This window comes from Cherax quadricarinatus, chromosome 21 (genome assembly GCF_038502225.1).
Source record: "Cherax quadricarinatus isolate ZL_2023a chromosome 21, ASM3850222v1, whole genome shotgun sequence".
Taxonomy (NCBI): Eukaryota; Metazoa; Arthropoda; class Malacostraca; order Decapoda; family Parastacidae; genus Cherax; species Cherax quadricarinatus.
The window spans coordinates 15183641-15202193 of record NC_091312.1 but is presented as its reverse complement, the minus strand read 5'-3'; positions in this window follow the sequence as shown (position 1 = coordinate 15202193).

Genomic DNA, 18553 nt, shown 5'->3' with positions numbered 1-18553 from the left:
CCCTTATCATCTTCACTGTGATTGTAAACACCACTATCAGATTCATCATTTTTGTAATTACTAACACCACTGCAATCATCAGTTTGTTTATCATCACCACACTCATTTTCATAATGGCTGACAATCTGTGGGTTGATGTACTCATTTGCAACCTCTGTAAGTTTTTCCTCGTGGTGCTCAAGTTGTTGTTTCAAACACCATTGTTGCTTCTCCAGTACTGTTAAGCGCAGTTGCATGTTGTGTACCACCCCAGCAAGACTAGCTTCATCTGGAGGTATGAAGTCCCGGTCAGCTGAGCCAGGTGGCTGACTGACAGCTGACTCAGCCAGACAGGTGGTGTCAACACCAGCAACATTACTAGTGTTGATAGCAGACGTGATCGTGCTCTGTTGATGTACTCCCAGAGTGACTCGCTCAACCATATTGTCTGAAATCAGGCATGGGTCAGTATTCAGACATGAATCAGAGTAAAGTGCAGATAATACCCATAGTCCACCGTTAGTGTTATATTGTCATAAATTTGTGCCCCCCTAAAATTCTAATACCCCAACTACTTTTGATTGTCATTGTTGTATTCAACTACCATTCTACCTCATAGTCTTAATTGTGTTTAATATCTACAGAATCTATCTCCTTTTTTACAACTTACCACATCACTGTTCTATCTTATTTTATTATAAACTAACCATAACTTGTCTTCAATAATTCTACCTCACTTTAAAAAATACTCAATTGCCCAATTTTAGTCTAAATCCCTATTATTGCCCAATTTTACTTTAAACTATATTGATCAAACTTATTGTAAAACTTCTTTTATTGACCATTTTTATTCCATACTTTTTTAAACTAGTATTTTCAACTACAACTTTTATATTATCCTGTCTACCATCTTACTAGCATATTATAACCAAGTCATTGCCATTTTTATTTTTATCATTTTTTTTATTATTCCTTTGCTACCTTAATTTGTGTATTTTATCCTGTCAATTTAAATCTAATTATACTCTAATTCTTGTAAACAACTTATATAAGACCTTAGTGCAATTACAATTGAGAGTCTTGTTCCTTTATTATATTATTAGATTAATCACAGTTTTACTCTAGCTCATTCTAGCTCAATACATAGTCAATACCAAATTCACTATATTAGACCATAGTGCAATTACTAGTGAGAGACTGGTGCTATTTGTAATTTGTATTTTTATATTATTAGACTAAACCTAGTTGTACTATAGCTCTTTCTAGCTCAATACATAGTCAATACCAAATTCACTATATTAGACCATAGTGCAATTACTAGTGAGAGACGGGTACTATTTTTAATTTGTATTTTTATATTATTAGATTAAATTCAGTTGTACCATAGCTCATTCTAACTCAATACATAGTCAATACCAAATTCACTATATTAGACCATAGTGCAATTACTAGTGAGAGATTAGTGCTATTTTTAATTTGTATTTTTATATTATTAGATTAAACCTATTGTACTATAGCTCATTCTAGCTCAAAACATAGACTCCACAAAAGTCATTATTAGACCTTAGTGCAATTACAAGTGAGAGTCTTGTTCTATTTTTAATTTGTATTTTTATATTACTAGTTTATACCTAGTTGTACTTTAGTTCATTCCAGCACAACACATAGACAACATCAACTTCATTATGTTTAGTAGTGACTATACTCTACATGACCAAAATACTTTAGCTATATACTTGTCCAAACTTCCTACCACTACAGACATCAGTACTAGAACTCAACACACAACTCAGGATATAAATAACCATAATTTAAACCTAGAAGATGATTGATCACGTTGACCCTGATCTAAACCTCCATAATCTGACACCCAATCAAAACCTATTGGAAAGTAACTGCCTTTATTACACAGCATCACAAGCCAGCACTATCCTAAACAATGCTAAAAGTCTATCAGTACTTAACTACAACATCAGGTCCTTAAGCAAACACTATGATGACCTCCTAGCACTCCTTGAATCACTAAAGACACCCTTCTCCTGCATTATTCTTACTGAGACCTGGCTTAAGCAGGACACAATAGATATCTACCCTCTACCAGGATACACAGCAATTCACAACTGCAGACCAAACCAAGTTGGGGGTGGGTATTGCAGTCTATTACTCTAACCAATTATCTTGTATTAGCACCACTTGCTTTAGTGATGAATATGGGGAATACATTTTTGCTAATTTTACTGTAAAAAACCTTAAGACGCCTATAACAATCGGTGCCATTTACCGGATACCTCACACAAACATCCCAAATTTCAGTGAGAAATTAAAGTCACTAATAACAAACAGACAAATGAATAAGCACCACCTTCTCTTAGCTGGAGACTTCAACATCAACCTTGGCTTACTAGATGATCAGCCTGTAACTGATTTCATCAACAATATGAAAAACACACTTCTCATACCAACAATAACTAAACCAACCAGGCTCACTGAGACAAGTGCAACCATAATAGACCACATATGGACCAATATACTAGCCCCCCTTAAATCAGGGATAATCACAGATAGCACTACAGACCACTACCCTACCTTCCTCCTGACAAACATTAGTAAACCACCACTTGAATACAACAAAGTCTCATTTAGACTCCATGACGAGGCCTCAGTAAGGAAGTTCACAGCTGACCTAGAGACTGTTGACTGGCCTACAGAATTCTCCAAGGCCAATGGTATTGATGACTGGACAGACTTTTTCTTAACAAATTACTTAGACTATACAACAAACATTGCCCTATAAAAACAAAACAGATCACAAACAAACGGCTTGGTTGCCCATGGCTAACCAGCACCATTCTGAAATCCATTGACAAGAAACACCAATATGAAAAGCAATATAGACAGGGCTTAATACACAAAGATATTCTTAAACACTATTCATCAGCTCTCACCAAAGTAATAAAGAAAGCCAAACAACTATACTACTCCAGTAGATTCACAGACACTAGAGGAGATATAAAAAAGACCTGGAAAACACTCTCTCAGATTCTAGGGACCCACAAACTGAGAAAAACCAAGAATATTGTCCTAACTAAACCTAATGAAACACCACTACATCCCACTGACACAGCTAACAAGATAAACGACTTCTTCTCAACCATAGGATCTAATCTCGCCAGTAAAATCCCACATACCAATGCCCATGCCAGGGACTACCTAGATGGGAATTTCCCTAATTCCTTCTATCTTGCACCAACTGATCCCACGGAAGTCACCGAGATTATAAAGTCACTTAAAAATAACTCGGGGAATCTGTCTCATGTCCCACCATTACTGTACAAGCGAGCAGCCCATGTCCTTTCGCATGCTATTTCATTACTTTTTAACAAGTCACTAGAGACTAGCACCTTCCCGAAACTACTCAAGATGGCAAGGGTTACACCAATACATAAAGGTGGTGACCCTACAGACTTAAACAACTATAGGCCAATATCTAACTTACCATTGCTATCCAAAATCTTTGAGAAACTCGTGCACAGGAGACTGTATTCATTTATAACGGCTCAAAACATACTCAACCCCTGCCAATTTGGATTCAGGAAAAATAAAAGCACTAATGATGCAATCATAAAAATGCTAGATCTGCTTTACACAGCAATGGATAATAAGGAATATCCACTAGGAATTTTTATTGACCTAAGAAAAGCTTTTGACACAGTAGACCACGACATCCTACTCAACAAACTTGATCATTACGGTGTAAGAGGCCATGCGCTTGCTTATTTCAAATCTTACATTACTAATAGGTATCAGTATGTCACCATTAAAGACACAGCATCAACAACACGGCCACTTGATACTGGAGTTCCGCAGGGAAGTGTCCTTGGTCCCCTGCTCTTCCTCATATACATCAATGACCTTCCAAACGTATCCCAACACCTGAAACCCATTCTCTTTGCTGACGACACGACTTATGTCATCTCTCACCCTAATCTTGCCACCCTCAACACCATTGTGAATGAGGAGCTGATCAAAATATCGACTTGGATGACAGCCAATAAACTTACGCTTAACACTGACAAAACCTACTATATTATGTTTGGTAGCAGAGCAGGAGATGCACAAATTAACATTAAGATTGACAACACTCTAATTATCAGAAATAATGGGGGCAAATTCCTAGGCTTATACCTTGACAACAACCTGAATTTCAGCACCCATATCCAGCATATAACCAAAAAAGTATCCAAAACGGTTGGGATCCTCTCCAAGATACGATACTACGTGCTGCAAAATGCCCTTCTCACACTATACCACTCACTTATTTATCCATACCTCACCTATGCTATTTGTGCTTGGGGATCAACTGCAGCAACACACCTAAAGCCAATAATAACCCAACAAAAAGCTGCAGTAAGAATAATCACTAAATCCCATCCCTGGCAACACCCCCCCCCCACTCTTTATAGACCTAAACTTTCTCCCTGTTCAGTACATCCACACTTACTACTGTGCAATCTACATCTACAGGGCCTTAAACTCTAATATCAACCTTGACCTAAAACGCTTTCTTGATAGTTGTGACAGAACCCACAGGCATAACACCAGACACAAACATCTCTACGACATTCCCCGTGTCCGACTAAACCTTTACAAAAATTCAATGTATGTCAAAGGCCCTAAAATCTGGAATACCCTACCTAAGAACTCTAGAACTGCAGACACATTCATCACCTTCAAAACTACCATTAGAAAACATCGTATCTCCCTGATACACCCTGTCAACTAACTACACGAATACCACCTGGTGGTTCACACTTACACTCACTCACTCATTTGACCATAAGCAGAAATATTAATCTCAATCTTAAAATAATGAATCCTGTGATACTCCAATACTGAAGATAAGATAAGATAAGATAAGATTTCGTTCGGATTTTTAACCCCGGAGGGTTAGCCATCCAGGATAACCCAAGAAAGTCAGTGCGTCATCGAGGACTGTCTAACTTATTTCCATTGGGGTCCTTAATCTTGTCCCCCAGGATGCGACCCACACCAGTCGACTAACACCCAGGTACCTATTTGCTGCTAGGTGAACAGGACAATAGGTGTAAGGAAACGTGTCGGAATTTCCACCCGCCGGGAATCGAACCCGGGCCCTCCGTGTGTGAAGCGGGAGCTTTAGCCACCAGACCACCGGGCCAAAACAAAAGGATTCACATTGCTAAACTCACAAACTAGTATTTAGTCACTTAGCCATAATACCAACTTACCTCATAATTTGTAATATTTTACAATTAAGAATAAAACTAAGTCTGCCCGAAATGCCTAGCCATGCTAAGCGTTCTAGTGGTACACTCTGTAATCACTATTTTACTACATGTAAACCACACAATAACCAAATTTCTGTAAACTCAGCATTGTAATCCTTATAGAGAATAAACTTTGAATTTGAATTGAATTGAATTGAATGAAGTATCTGGTAGGCCTACTGCCTCATCATGGGGGTGATGGGTGAGGCGGGAGCCCTGCGGCTGGCGATGTGAGCAGCTTTCGCTCTGCAGTCAGCATGAGCAGCTGTGACTCCTGGAGTCTTACAATTGATACATTCTAATGTAACGGTCTGGTGTTTCTTGATCATATCATAGCACTGGTGAGAAGGATGGGCCTTGGCACACACTGCACACCAGTGTGACTTAAATGGGCATTTCCAAGCAATGTGACCAGTTCAAGTTTAATATGTTTATTATGCACCCCATACCCATCCTGTGGTCGGTAGTCAAAAGATTACAGAGGTACATAATTGGTCCAGGGACTGGGCCTCAAAGTTTTGATAGCTGAGCAAGTTACAGAGGTAATGAATTCACAATTTACAAAGGTAATGAACTCACAATTTACAAAGGTAATGAACTCCAGGTAGGTCTAGTCACAATCATGACAAGTTACAAAGGTATTTACAGATTACAGAGGTACACAATGGGTCCAGGGACCGGGCTCCAAAGTTTTGATGGCTGAACTAGGTACAAGGTAATGAACTCACAAGTTACAAAGGTAATGAACTCACAAGTTACAAAGGTAATGAATACTGTAAGAATGGTTACTTACGTTTATACATGGCTGCAATCATGAACAAATTTTAGAGTAATGAGCAATTCACACTTCCACACCCGGTCACAACTGTAGTGAGTTATTGGTGCAAATGTTGATTGCTGAGTCTCTCTCTCACACACACACACACACATACAAATTCATACACACACACACATAAACACACACACACACACACACACAAACTCATACACACACACACTCATACATGACCCCAGCGCTGACACTTGTAGCATCTAGATAAGATTAAGATAAGATTTCGTTCGGATTTTTAACCCCGGAGGGTTAGCCACCCAGGATAACCCAAGAAAGTCAGTGCGTCATCGAGGACTGTCTAACTTATTTCCATTGGGGTCCTTAATCTTGTCCCCCAGGATGCGACCCACACCAGTCGACTAACACCCAGGTACCTATTTGCTGCTAGGTGAACAGGACAACAGGTGTAAGGAAACGTGTCAAATGTTTCCACCCGCCGGGAATCGAACCCGGGCCCTCCGTGTGTGAAACGGGAGCTTTAGCCACCAGGCCACCGGGCCTGGGTGAGGTGGTTTGTACAAAGCTATTTCGTAACTCCTGTTAAGCGCTGCACGAAAGTAGATATATGATGGTGGAGTCCCTTGGCCAATCCACTCAGCCAATATCAGATCATTTGGAAGTCGACGAGGGTTTGCAACTTGATCTGACAACAGGAATTTAGGATCCAAGTACTTATTGACATTGTGGATAACAATAAGCACTTTAGGTGATCTTGGTGGGGCAACTTGGAGTTGGATGTTAGCATATTTATGAGTAAGAAGTTTTTCTATGAATGCTGGGTCGTTAGTAACAAAAACGTAATTATCCTCGTCATGACGAAAGCGAATCCGAAGGTTTTCCTCTGGGTTGTCTAATGAAGCTTCGTAAAACCATCTAAACTTGACCTCAAACTCAGTGTTAGGGAAATCAAGCCTAACCGTTCTGCGATGGTTGTTGTTGCTCTCGTTGTTTCTTGCAGCAAGCCTCCTTTGAAATCCTCTTTCTTTTTTCAAAGCTCCCTTACTTCTAAAACGTACGAATTCGCCTTCACCATCATTTACTTCGTTCACATCCATAGGTCACTTCTAGTTCAGCTGCTTGAGGTGGAAGAGTTAGTCTGTTACTTTTGGGTCAGCGAAACCGCCTTTATTCCATAAGAGAGAAGGGACAAGGAAGGGATATTCACCTCGCTAGACACAGGCAATATGAGTGTAGTGGCCTGCGGGTCGCAGTGCGATTTTCAAGGTCATTCACTGGGCCCACAGTCGTCTCGAGAGTTAAGTAAGATAAGATAAGATTTCGTTCGGATTTTTAACCCCGGAGGGTTAGCCACCCACGATAACACAAAGCCAGTGCGTCATCGAGGACTGTCTAACTTATTTCCATTGGGGTCCTTAATCTTGTCCCCCAGGATGCGACCCACACCAGTCGACTAACATCCAGGTACCTATTTGCTGCTAGGTGAACAGGACAACAGGTGTAAGGAAACGTGTCGAAATGTTTCCACCCGCCGGGAATCGAACCCGGGCCCTCCGTGTGTGAAGCGGGAGCTTTAGCCACCAGGCCACCGGGCCACTGTACTACTTGTTAATTACTCCAAACCCGCAGCACTTAACACATCTAGCACACGTGTATTGGAATGACAGACAAATTTTCACTACATAAGAACTAGTTCTCACAACACCGAAGGTACGGCTGGAACACTGTAGAACGTTCACAAAGGCATTCTGGGATTCAGTACAGATGTAGCTGCAGTGTAACTTGGCCTTCACTGGCTGGCTTGGAGCGCTGTTTAACCTGGATCAGCTAAACTCGCCCTTATCCCATATGTAGATAATGGCGACGAGTTAAGGGATACCGGTGAATAGGAAAGTCGAGGAAGGGACATTCACCTCACTAGACACACGCAGTATGGGTGTAAGTGGCATGCGGGTCTTATAGTGCCATTTTCAAGGTCGCCCAGCAGGCCAGACATTCCTCACTCATTTTAAGCCTACGTAGGTACTGATGGTAGCACAATGTCCTAAGTCAGTGAAATCCACTCGTGCAAATAGTTACAACAAATCTGCAGCACTTAACACTTCTAGCACAAACTTACTATGTTTATAGGTGAACCTCTGGCATGTCCCACTTAAAAAGTCAGTACTGCAATGCTCGTTAAATTGTTCTTAGCTAAGCCACTACTTATCGCCTGTTCGAAGTCATTTGGCATCAGGATAACATCAGATAGGCTGGTTCAACTTATTAGCATGTCCTACTTACATTGGTGGGTCCCGCCCAGTTGTGATTCCGTCTAACTATTCCATCTCTCCTCTAGTTTCACTTCACTTATTTTGATCACACGGAAGCGCTAAACTTGTATGTGCCATATACCACCTAGGGAATGATGGACATTCAAGTTCGATTCAAAGAAGGGGAGGTTGTCCAGTTCCTTTGGATCAAGAGCCTCTCACTGGCATAAAGTTCATCCTCCTGCCTCTGTTTTAGATAACATCAAGCTAGAGAACTGAACATCATCAATCAATTGAGTGTAATAAATGGTTTAAAAAATTGACTTGTTGCTTTTTAAACCATTTATCACATCTGTCAGACACTGCAGCATCATGGGATCTTGATACAAAGAATTCTTAATCACTTGTTCAACCTTTGGACGAAAACCTACTTAGACTAGTGGATGGTTCCACTATGACCCCGCCTCCTCCTGCTTCGCCTCACCTGACTACAGTATATAAGCCACGTCTACGGCCCTGTGCTGTACATTCTACAAGATTGATGGGCTGAACACATCGACTCCAGGCTGAGGGACTGATTGCCTCAAACTCCTCCTCTCCTTATACCTTCTTGCTTTGTATTGGACTGATAAAGCCACTGTGTGGCGAAACGTTTCCTCAATAAAGATTCCCATATGTTGCATAAGTGTCTCAATCTTCAATTGAGGCTGAGTAACTAGCTACCTGTCAACTTTTCAACACTGACTGAACACCTGAACGTTATTATTACAATAATGACTTAGGCACTAAACCCACTAGGATCATACAGCCACCTAAGCATTACCTCCTCACTTCTTCCACTCTCTCCAACATAAAAGTCGCCACTGTATGCGACTAAAAAAGCCTGATGCACAGGCGAAATGTTTCAGGTATTGCACTTAAGTCTTATTGGTTCATGTAGATCATTTCATGGAATGCTAAATACGTAGAGAACATACAGCGCCTTAGGATATGGGAGGCAATCAGATTTGATCCAAGGAAGGGGGGATAGCTCCAATTCCTTAGATCAAGAGCCCCTCACCAGCGTCAAGGCATCTCCCTCGAAGCGACCGTGTAGTTTAATAAAGCTGTACACGGAGCGAAATTGCTCATTATAAAAGTATGTTTGGCACCTATCTTTCTTGTATTATCATTATCATCATTAGAGGTGATACAGATCCTGTGAGGGAAAGGGGGAGGGTGGCACTCCAGTGAAGGGAAGGGCAGGTCTGTTGTATATACACGGAGACATATACATTTCTTGGTGTATATACACTGATGTATACTTGTAGGTATATATACACCGAAGTACACACTTCTCAATGTATATATATCGAAAGATACACACCTCAGGTTAACGCGACGGGCTGGAGTTTTGAGACTCTCTGACCGCGGGTTCAATCCCGGCCGGGGTATGGTTTATATACACCGAGACATGCACCTGGAGCAGGGAGAGGGCCCGAGTAGCGGTCAGTGAAGAGGCGGGGCCAGGAGCTGAGTCTCGACCCCTGCAACCACAAATAGGATAGTACATACATACATACATACATACATATACATACACACACACACACACACACACACACACACACACACACACAATTGGAAATTGAAGACTCCTATGAGTCAAAGGAATGTTAGGAAGTATTTCTTCAGTCATAGAGTTGTCTGGAAGTGGAATAGCCTAGAAAGTGACGTAGTGGAGGCAGGAATCATACATAGTTTTAAGAAGACGTTTGATAAAGCTCATGGAGCAGAGGAGAGGACCTAGTAGCAAACAGTGATGAGGCGGGGCCAGGAGCTATGAATCGACCCCTGCAACCACAAATAAGTGAGTACAAATAGGTGAATACCTCAGTGTACATACACTAAGGTATAAGAATACGAATCCAAAATAAAATTTAATTATTATTACAGTACTGGAATTATTTCCATTGTTATTATTATTATTATTCAGCACACAAAATTCAGTGGATATAAAAGTGGTTAAAGAATTGAAAGCAAGTATTAACAATAATGGTTTATTTAGAAGATGCCTAGCTCTTTAGTGTTGTATGTGGGTCATAGGTGTCAGGGTGAGAACTATAGTTAACATTATAGTGATAGTAAACACTTAATGTATATTTTATTGAATCCATACAACTGAAGACGAAGAATATAGTTTCTAAATAAATATTATATTATAATGTATTGAAAATATACGAGAATATTGGGTATAAAATACTAAGATGGATAAAAAATCTAAGTTTGACATATCCTGGATAATGTATTATTATATTCCTGGGAAGCGCAAAACCCATAGGGGTCATGCAGCGCCATGGGAATGGGAGGCAAATAGATTTGATCCAAGGGAGGGTAGCTCCAATTTCTTGGATCAAGAGCCGTTCAGCAGCATGAAGACACCTACCTGAAAGGGCATGGATGACAGAGATCAAGAGGGAAGAATTGTATAAAAGCTCTTGAATAGTTCAAATATGTACTGTAAGTCACATGTAGGTCTAGAAAACAGTATATGTTATTGTTACCTATCATTACCCTTTAACTCCGAACCACAAATCCAAATAATCCAATATTTTGGAGTTATAGATTCTCAAAATTATAAACCCGTTCTAAAAAAAAATAAAGCCTCGACTATCAGGTTCTTGATATTCAATTGTAATTATAGGAACTAAATGAAACATTTTTTTTTTTACAATAATTTGGTCCCAAATAGCCAAGGTCCAAAATAATAAAGAGTGTAGCTTGGTCTAATAATACAGTAACAGACGAGGTCGTAAAGGCTGTATATGGAGACCAAAATAATAAATGATCTTCCACTGTTACACTATTATAGAAAACAAATAAGTCTGTTAAGGCAGTGTAAATTGCGAGAGCTATATAATATACAACAGACAAAATGTATATATGTATATATATATATATATTATATATATATATATAATTATATATATATTATATATATAATATATATATATTATAATATATATATATAATATATATATATATATATATAAATATATATATAATATAAATAATATATATATATATATATATATATATATATATATATATATATATATATATATATATATATATATATATATATATATATATATATATATATATATATATATAAATACGCCAGCCGTCTCCCACCAAGACAGAGTATGCTAAACTGCTGGGAAGACGTGCAGGCAGAAAAGTTAGTGAATCTGATATAAGTTGGGGCTGTCACAGTTGCTCCTTAATAATCAGAGGGAAGAAGTATGAATGAAATGAATGTATTTAGGAGTTGATATGTTGGCAGATGGACAAAAAACAAGGTGAAGTGATTCGGGAACAGATGAAGAATAAGAAGGAAGCATGGGAGCTGAGAAGACTGTGTAAATAAGGAAGTTGTCAGTGGATGATTGAAGCAGAATGTACCAGAGTACAATATTCCCAATGCTTTTGTATGAGCTTGAAGCTTAGTCAATGAATATTGTTGCAAGAAATTGGAGGCAGTGATGTCGTGCTTAAGAATATTGTGATGTGAATATTATGCACTGAAGAAATTAGGTGAAGTGGAATTAAAGGCATAATTCAGAGAGCAGAGGAGGGGTTATTGAGATGTAGAAATGGTGTAGGCATGTAGAAAGGAAAGAGCAAGCCAGGTGGCTCATGAGTGTATAAATCTGGGGTGGATAGAAAAAGGAGTACCGAAGGTTCTAGTAAGGATTGGCAGGAAGGTGTTAAAGTTTTGAGAGGGAAAATGTAAATAGTCTTGGGATTTCGACGTGCTGTTGGAGAATAAACATTGTAATATCTATCAAATTGGTCAGCCGGACTTGTTTTGGAGGCGGGAAATATAGTATAGCAATTTGAAGACAAATACAGACGTTCAAGCTCGGTGTCAATGCACTTCTGGAAAGATACCTAGAGTGACGGTTAATTTATTTTTCTTTCGGTCGCAATGGCTTTTTTCGGAGGCGTCTGATATATGTATAACACGCTGGCCGTCTCCCACCGAGGCAGGGTGACCCGAAAAAGAAACTTTCACTATCATTCACACTATCACTGTCTTGGCAGAGGTGCGCAGATACAACAGGATAGATGTCATTCTAGACAAAACATTCATTACATAACAAATTAAATATATTGCCATTTGTTTTATGTCTATATGTTTTAATTTCTAATGCGAAAAGTTTTCCTTGGCATTCATGAAAATTTAAAGTAAATGAGAGCATAATTAAGTACAGTGGCTTCCATGGTAATGTGTTTAATATAAGACCCAACCAATTCCTGCTTTACATGTTATTTCTGACAAAAGGGATTTTTGTGAAGTATGAAATGTGCTTGGGACAGTCAGTACAAAAACATTTATTAACAGTTATATATTGTATTTCTTAAAGAAAAATAAGGAACTCAAAACCTGTTTGCCCTTGTCTCTGGAGTGACGTCATTTCTAACTTTTAAAGTTACCTGAAACTCAATACTGTACCCCTAATTCAATATGACATAGATTATTTCAATCCAACTACAACCTGACGTCTGAAGAAGTGCTTTTTTGTTAATTTAGAGAAATTTAATAGGAAAATGATCAATAAAAACAGGGTATAATGTATTAGTATGACCATATGATATTTGTCTGCCACTTAAATAGTCTCACTTCACAAACTTTCTCGATAATACTTATCAAATATACCTCGACCCTGCTAACAAAGCAGTATTTAGTAGGGAACATTTGTGCTTGAAGATATTACAGTACAGGCTGCTATAATATTAGATGTGTTTGACGAGCCTAGTACAGGCCACTAGGCCTACTGCAGTGCTTACCTATATTTACGTTCTATAAATATGCTTTGTGTAGGCTATACTAGACTCATCTCTTGCTAATAATTTAACAAAAGGCATAACAATTTCTATAATATTAGGTCTCCCCATGTTTTGTCATTAAAACATAACATTTAATTAGGAAAAAACAGAAATTTGACACTGTTAATGAGTTTCAAACTACGAACCACATAAGCATGAGACCAGCAGTTACCACCTCAACACTAAAACATCCTAACCAGACCTGTGACAATCCTCGAGTTATGACTGGCTTCACTATTGCCCCAAATAGTTTTTCATAATCAATGCAAACTCGTGTGAGGGGCTACATTTATCAAGTTAGTTAAAAGGTTTGTAGTGCTTTGACGTTGGTGGTGCAGTGGTAACATTATGTCTTATACCCATGAGATAGACAGCTCAAACCCCTACATTATACCTACCTGCTCATATTGTTACATTCACAGGATATATACACAGAGAAATTTGTATATGAGTGTATATACACGGAGAGCTTATTTTAATCCCTATCTTATGGACTGAAGTATTCTTGATGTTAGTGTGGTCTTCATGATCCAAGTGCAGTCAATCGACCTTAAGTCTAAGTAAATGAAACATTCATAATGCAGTAGTGTGAAATTTCAGTTTGTATTTATAGTAATGTTGGGTCGTATGATCAAACATTACTTTGCACTAGAGCTGGTACTGACAACCTTGTACAACGTAATTTGTGGGGTCGATCACAACCATGAGACTCAGTAAGTTAGCCAATTGGGATTGTTTCATTGTCGATAATGCAATGGTGACACTGCAAATTTCCATAGTGTAGGTGGATGGAGTCTCAAACAATTCCTTCCTCAGTACTTGTTACCATATTCTTTACGCCATTATAATTTAATTGAATTTTCGGATATTCTTTGAAATACGTATGTTAATAAACAAAGTGCTCTATATCAGGGGTCACAATGTATACAAACATATATTTTCACAGAAACGAGATAAACACAGCTATTCGCTTCGAGAGAAAAAAAATATTTTTTTGTATAATTTATATTGAATTCTGTATGCACCATGCTGTACTTGACAGAAAGGAGCTGAGGCAAGAAAAATGACCTCCACTGAGACAAGTCTCCCTCTTGAGAAGGGCACAGGTTTGTAACATGTACTATCAGTGAGCCCTTTATTGTCATATTATAGAGGACACGACTGCTGCATCTGATGAAATTCAGTTTTACTGACAAGTATACTACATCACCGAACTTACATATTAAAAATACTATACAGTACGAATATTGTCTTAAAAGTTCAATTGGATTCCAGGCTCCAGCACAATGAACTGAAAGCACAGTAGCACGGGTATAATACATCATCTTGTACAAAAGAAAATTACAATGCACTGTACAGTGCAATGAGAAGTTCAGAGCTGAAGTGAAATAGGCTTTCAGTGATTCTACTAAGTGTATCAGATGTGTCCATCCTTCCTGAAGTATGCAGGTGTTCTCAGCACTTAATTCACATGTTATTATATATTAAAAAAATCATTCGAGCTCGTCAGAAAGTTCCCTTACCTTTCTAAATACTAGAATTTCTTTTCGTAATAATGATGCTATCTTGTATTCCATTAATACATTATAAAATTCCAAGTAAGTTTAAGATAATTCCCTAAGTTAAAAGTAATTCTCTATCAGTTTGAGGTAAATCCCTATCAGATCAGACTAATTACCTATCAGGGTGATATCTTAATAATGAAGGGAAATTCCTTAACAGTTTATGATAATTTCTTATCAGTTTAGGGCAATTCCCAAAATTTCTATTAATTTAGAGTATTTTTCTCTGTTTGGGTCATCCCCTATCAGTCAGGGTATTTCCCTATCAGTATAGTAAAAACCTTGGTAACAGATACCGACAAACTGGTTTAGAAAGACACGTCAGTAAACACAAGGAAATATTTATTAGAAAACGTTTCGGTCCTGAGCCCTTGATCACTGCTAATCTAACATACAAGGTTAAAATGACAGTATATATACCATAAGAATACTATAATGGGATGAGGACGGGTAGACAATGGGATCATGTGACTCCATTACCTCTTCTGGATTTCACCAGTCTAGTGGATTTCTGTTAATTTTAACTTCTTCAAGTATCAAGATAATCGCTACAAAGCTTTGGGATGACAATACTTAGTTCCGTGCTTGCCAACCTCTTCATGGAGAACTTAGAGACCAAGAAATTCAGCACATTCATTCCCAAAACCGTTGTCTGGTTAAAATATGTTAACGATATATTGGCTTTCTATCCGAGACGTTTTAATATCCAGGCCCTCCTCAACAAGATCAATGCTGTCGAGCCATCAATAAAGTTTAAACCTGAACTCGAAAAAACTGGGAAACTTCCTTTCCTCGACGTCCTCCTGTTCAGGTCTCCCGACAGTGACAAACTTCTCTTCAAGGTGTATAGAAAACCTACGATCAAGGACGATCTTATACACTTCTATTCGCACCAAGACACCCGCACTAAATGAGTTGTACTTATTGGCTTCTTCTTGAGAGCTCTTCGCATCTCCAGCCTTTGTTTCCTCGAAGAAGAATGTATCTACATAGCACAAGCCTTAACACGTCTTCAGTTTCCACCTTTCTTCAACCGGGATTACAGACTCAAGGCACAAGCTATCCCCAACAAATCCCCCCATGGAAGTCCTCTTAAGCAGTTCATAGCGCTCCCATGTGGTGATGTTGCCAGAAATACTCGCCAGGTATTCGCTAAGAGCAACATAAATGTTTCCACCATAAACACATCATCTATCAAAGACCTAACTAGGAAAAGTAGCCCCACACCTCTAACATCCACAGCAGGCGTCTATACCATCCCCTGTGGAATGTGGATATAGTCTCAAGAAATATGTAGGGGAAAGCAGGCAAAAATTTTTTGGTACACCTGAACAAACATCAAAACGCCAGCAACAGAGGCGACTTAGGTAAGCCTGTATCCTGCACAAGGATTCCACGGGGCATTTGACGAACTGGAATGAGGCGCAGCTCGTCCTCACCGATGTCTGGAAGCCTCGCTAATCGCCGTCACTGACACCATAGAACATAATACTGGAAACTACAAAATTTAAAAAAAACATTAGCATTCATGATACTCAAAACACCACCTACCTGACAGCACAGAAGTCACGATTCCATTGTCTACCTGTCCTCATCCCAACATGCTATTCTTCAGGTCGCCATATGTCACACATCTCACTCTCCGTCTATGTATACCGCCGATCATCGCCTTCTACCCACCGCCTCGATAAAAACGTGATTACACTTCCCCTATGAGAAGCCTTGCCGGGTCACCACATGGAGAAGACCCGGGCTAAACCCGTCCTGGCGAACCTATCTGAACCTGAACCTCTGTATGTTAAAGTGATCAAGGTCCCAGGACCGAATCGGTTTCTAATATGTCCTAGTGTTTGCTCGTGTTTTCCTAAACCAGTTCCCTATTAGTTTAGGATAATTCAGTAGATCAGGGTACCTCACTCTTATCCACAGAAAACCTTAACATCTTATAAATAATATACAATGTACATAGCCTGGTTTATATATGTATTAGAATTCAATCAAACAAGAAACAGATTTTAGATACTATGGATAATAGAAAATAGCCTCACAATCTCATTATACAGTACAACAAATCTAATTCATAATCCACATTTTATATCAACAAATATAACTTAATTCACATTGTATAAAATAGCACTGTGATTCTGGTGCACAAGAGACTGTACATGTGTATAAAAAAGACACTTATGCAACGTCATGTAGATATACATGTATTATGGAAACGTTTCGCTTACCAGGGGCTTCATACAGACATAAAAACTGAGCCATATACAGTAGCGATGTCAGTTGTAGTCACTAGAGGGCAGTGTCCTAACAGCTTAAAAACAATTTAGTTAAAACACTGGAGATATTTAAGCTCCCAGTGTTCTGTACTACTGTACTGTTTGGAGAAATGACCTCACATTCTAAACAACAGCGTTTATCCTCTTTCTAGATGATAAGTCTGGCGTTGTCGTTGTTTAGAATCTGAGGTCATTTGTCTTAACAATATAGTCGTACAGAGCACAGGGAGCTTCAATATCTCAGAGCTTTAGCTAAAATGATTTCATGCCGTCTGGACACTACCGTCAGGTGACATCATTTATCATTTTTGTCAACCCCCCCCCCACTGCACTGCAACTGGCACGCTTCTGCGCATTTCCCTGTTTTTGTCTCTGTATTGGACTGATAAAGGCCCCTGATAGGCGAAACGTTTCCTTTAAAAGTACTTAATGATACGTAAGTGTCTCCTTTATACATTTACCGGTATTATATACCTTATTTGTAACATCTATACATTACCATAATCAAGAGTAGGATAACCTCTTTCAAAACACATATCTTTACTAACAGGATGAAGCGAGAAACAGTGCTCTTATATGAAATTTAAATTGGTTACCATACTGTCATATTTATATAAAAAAATCATAATTTTGGTAACATCCTTAGCTGGAGTCATTCTCCTAATTTTATTGCAAGTTTGCTAAACAATATGAATTCTATATCAAAATTTAGTACAGCATGTTAGGTACTTTACTGCATTTATCTCAATATTGGGTAACTTATTATAAATAACTCAGCTTATGATTGTATAGTATCCCTTAATACCTTCTACCCATATATACTGCCGTATAGCTATATATATATGTATATATATGTATATATATATATATATATATATATATATATATATATATATATATATATATATATATATATATATATATATATATATATAATGTATGCATGTATGTATATAAATGTGTTGTTTTATTACACGGTCGCCGTAACTAACCCACCACTGAAAGGATAACACAATCTCCATCGATCCCTACCTACCTAAAGGATCGTAAAAGGCCTCTGGATTGTGGTTTGCGCCGGATTGTTCCTTATTTTCAGTATTATTGGTGTTATTCCATCGAGTCCTGGTGTTTTTTTTGTCAAGTTCCACCAGAACTTCTTTAACTCCTCAGTAACGTTTCAGTGCTTGATAGTTGCACATGGTGTTCCCCTCTTCTCTGGTACTCGCGCTTGCTCATTTGTAAACACACTAATGAAACAATCAACTCGGCAATGCAAAATTTAAAAATACAAAAATTTTCAGGCCTAGCCTGGAACCGGGCTGAGGCGGCAGTGACCCCAAGATCAGTCACCTTCAGAAACTCATTGCAAACTTCCCTTTCGTTTTTCAGTAAGTGTTCTCCATTTTCTTCCCAGCGTTATCATTTGATCCTTTATTTTAATTCTGCTGCCAAGTAGTTTTGGTTAATATCTTTGCCTTGCAAGCTATATTCATTTCAAGCTCTTTTTAAG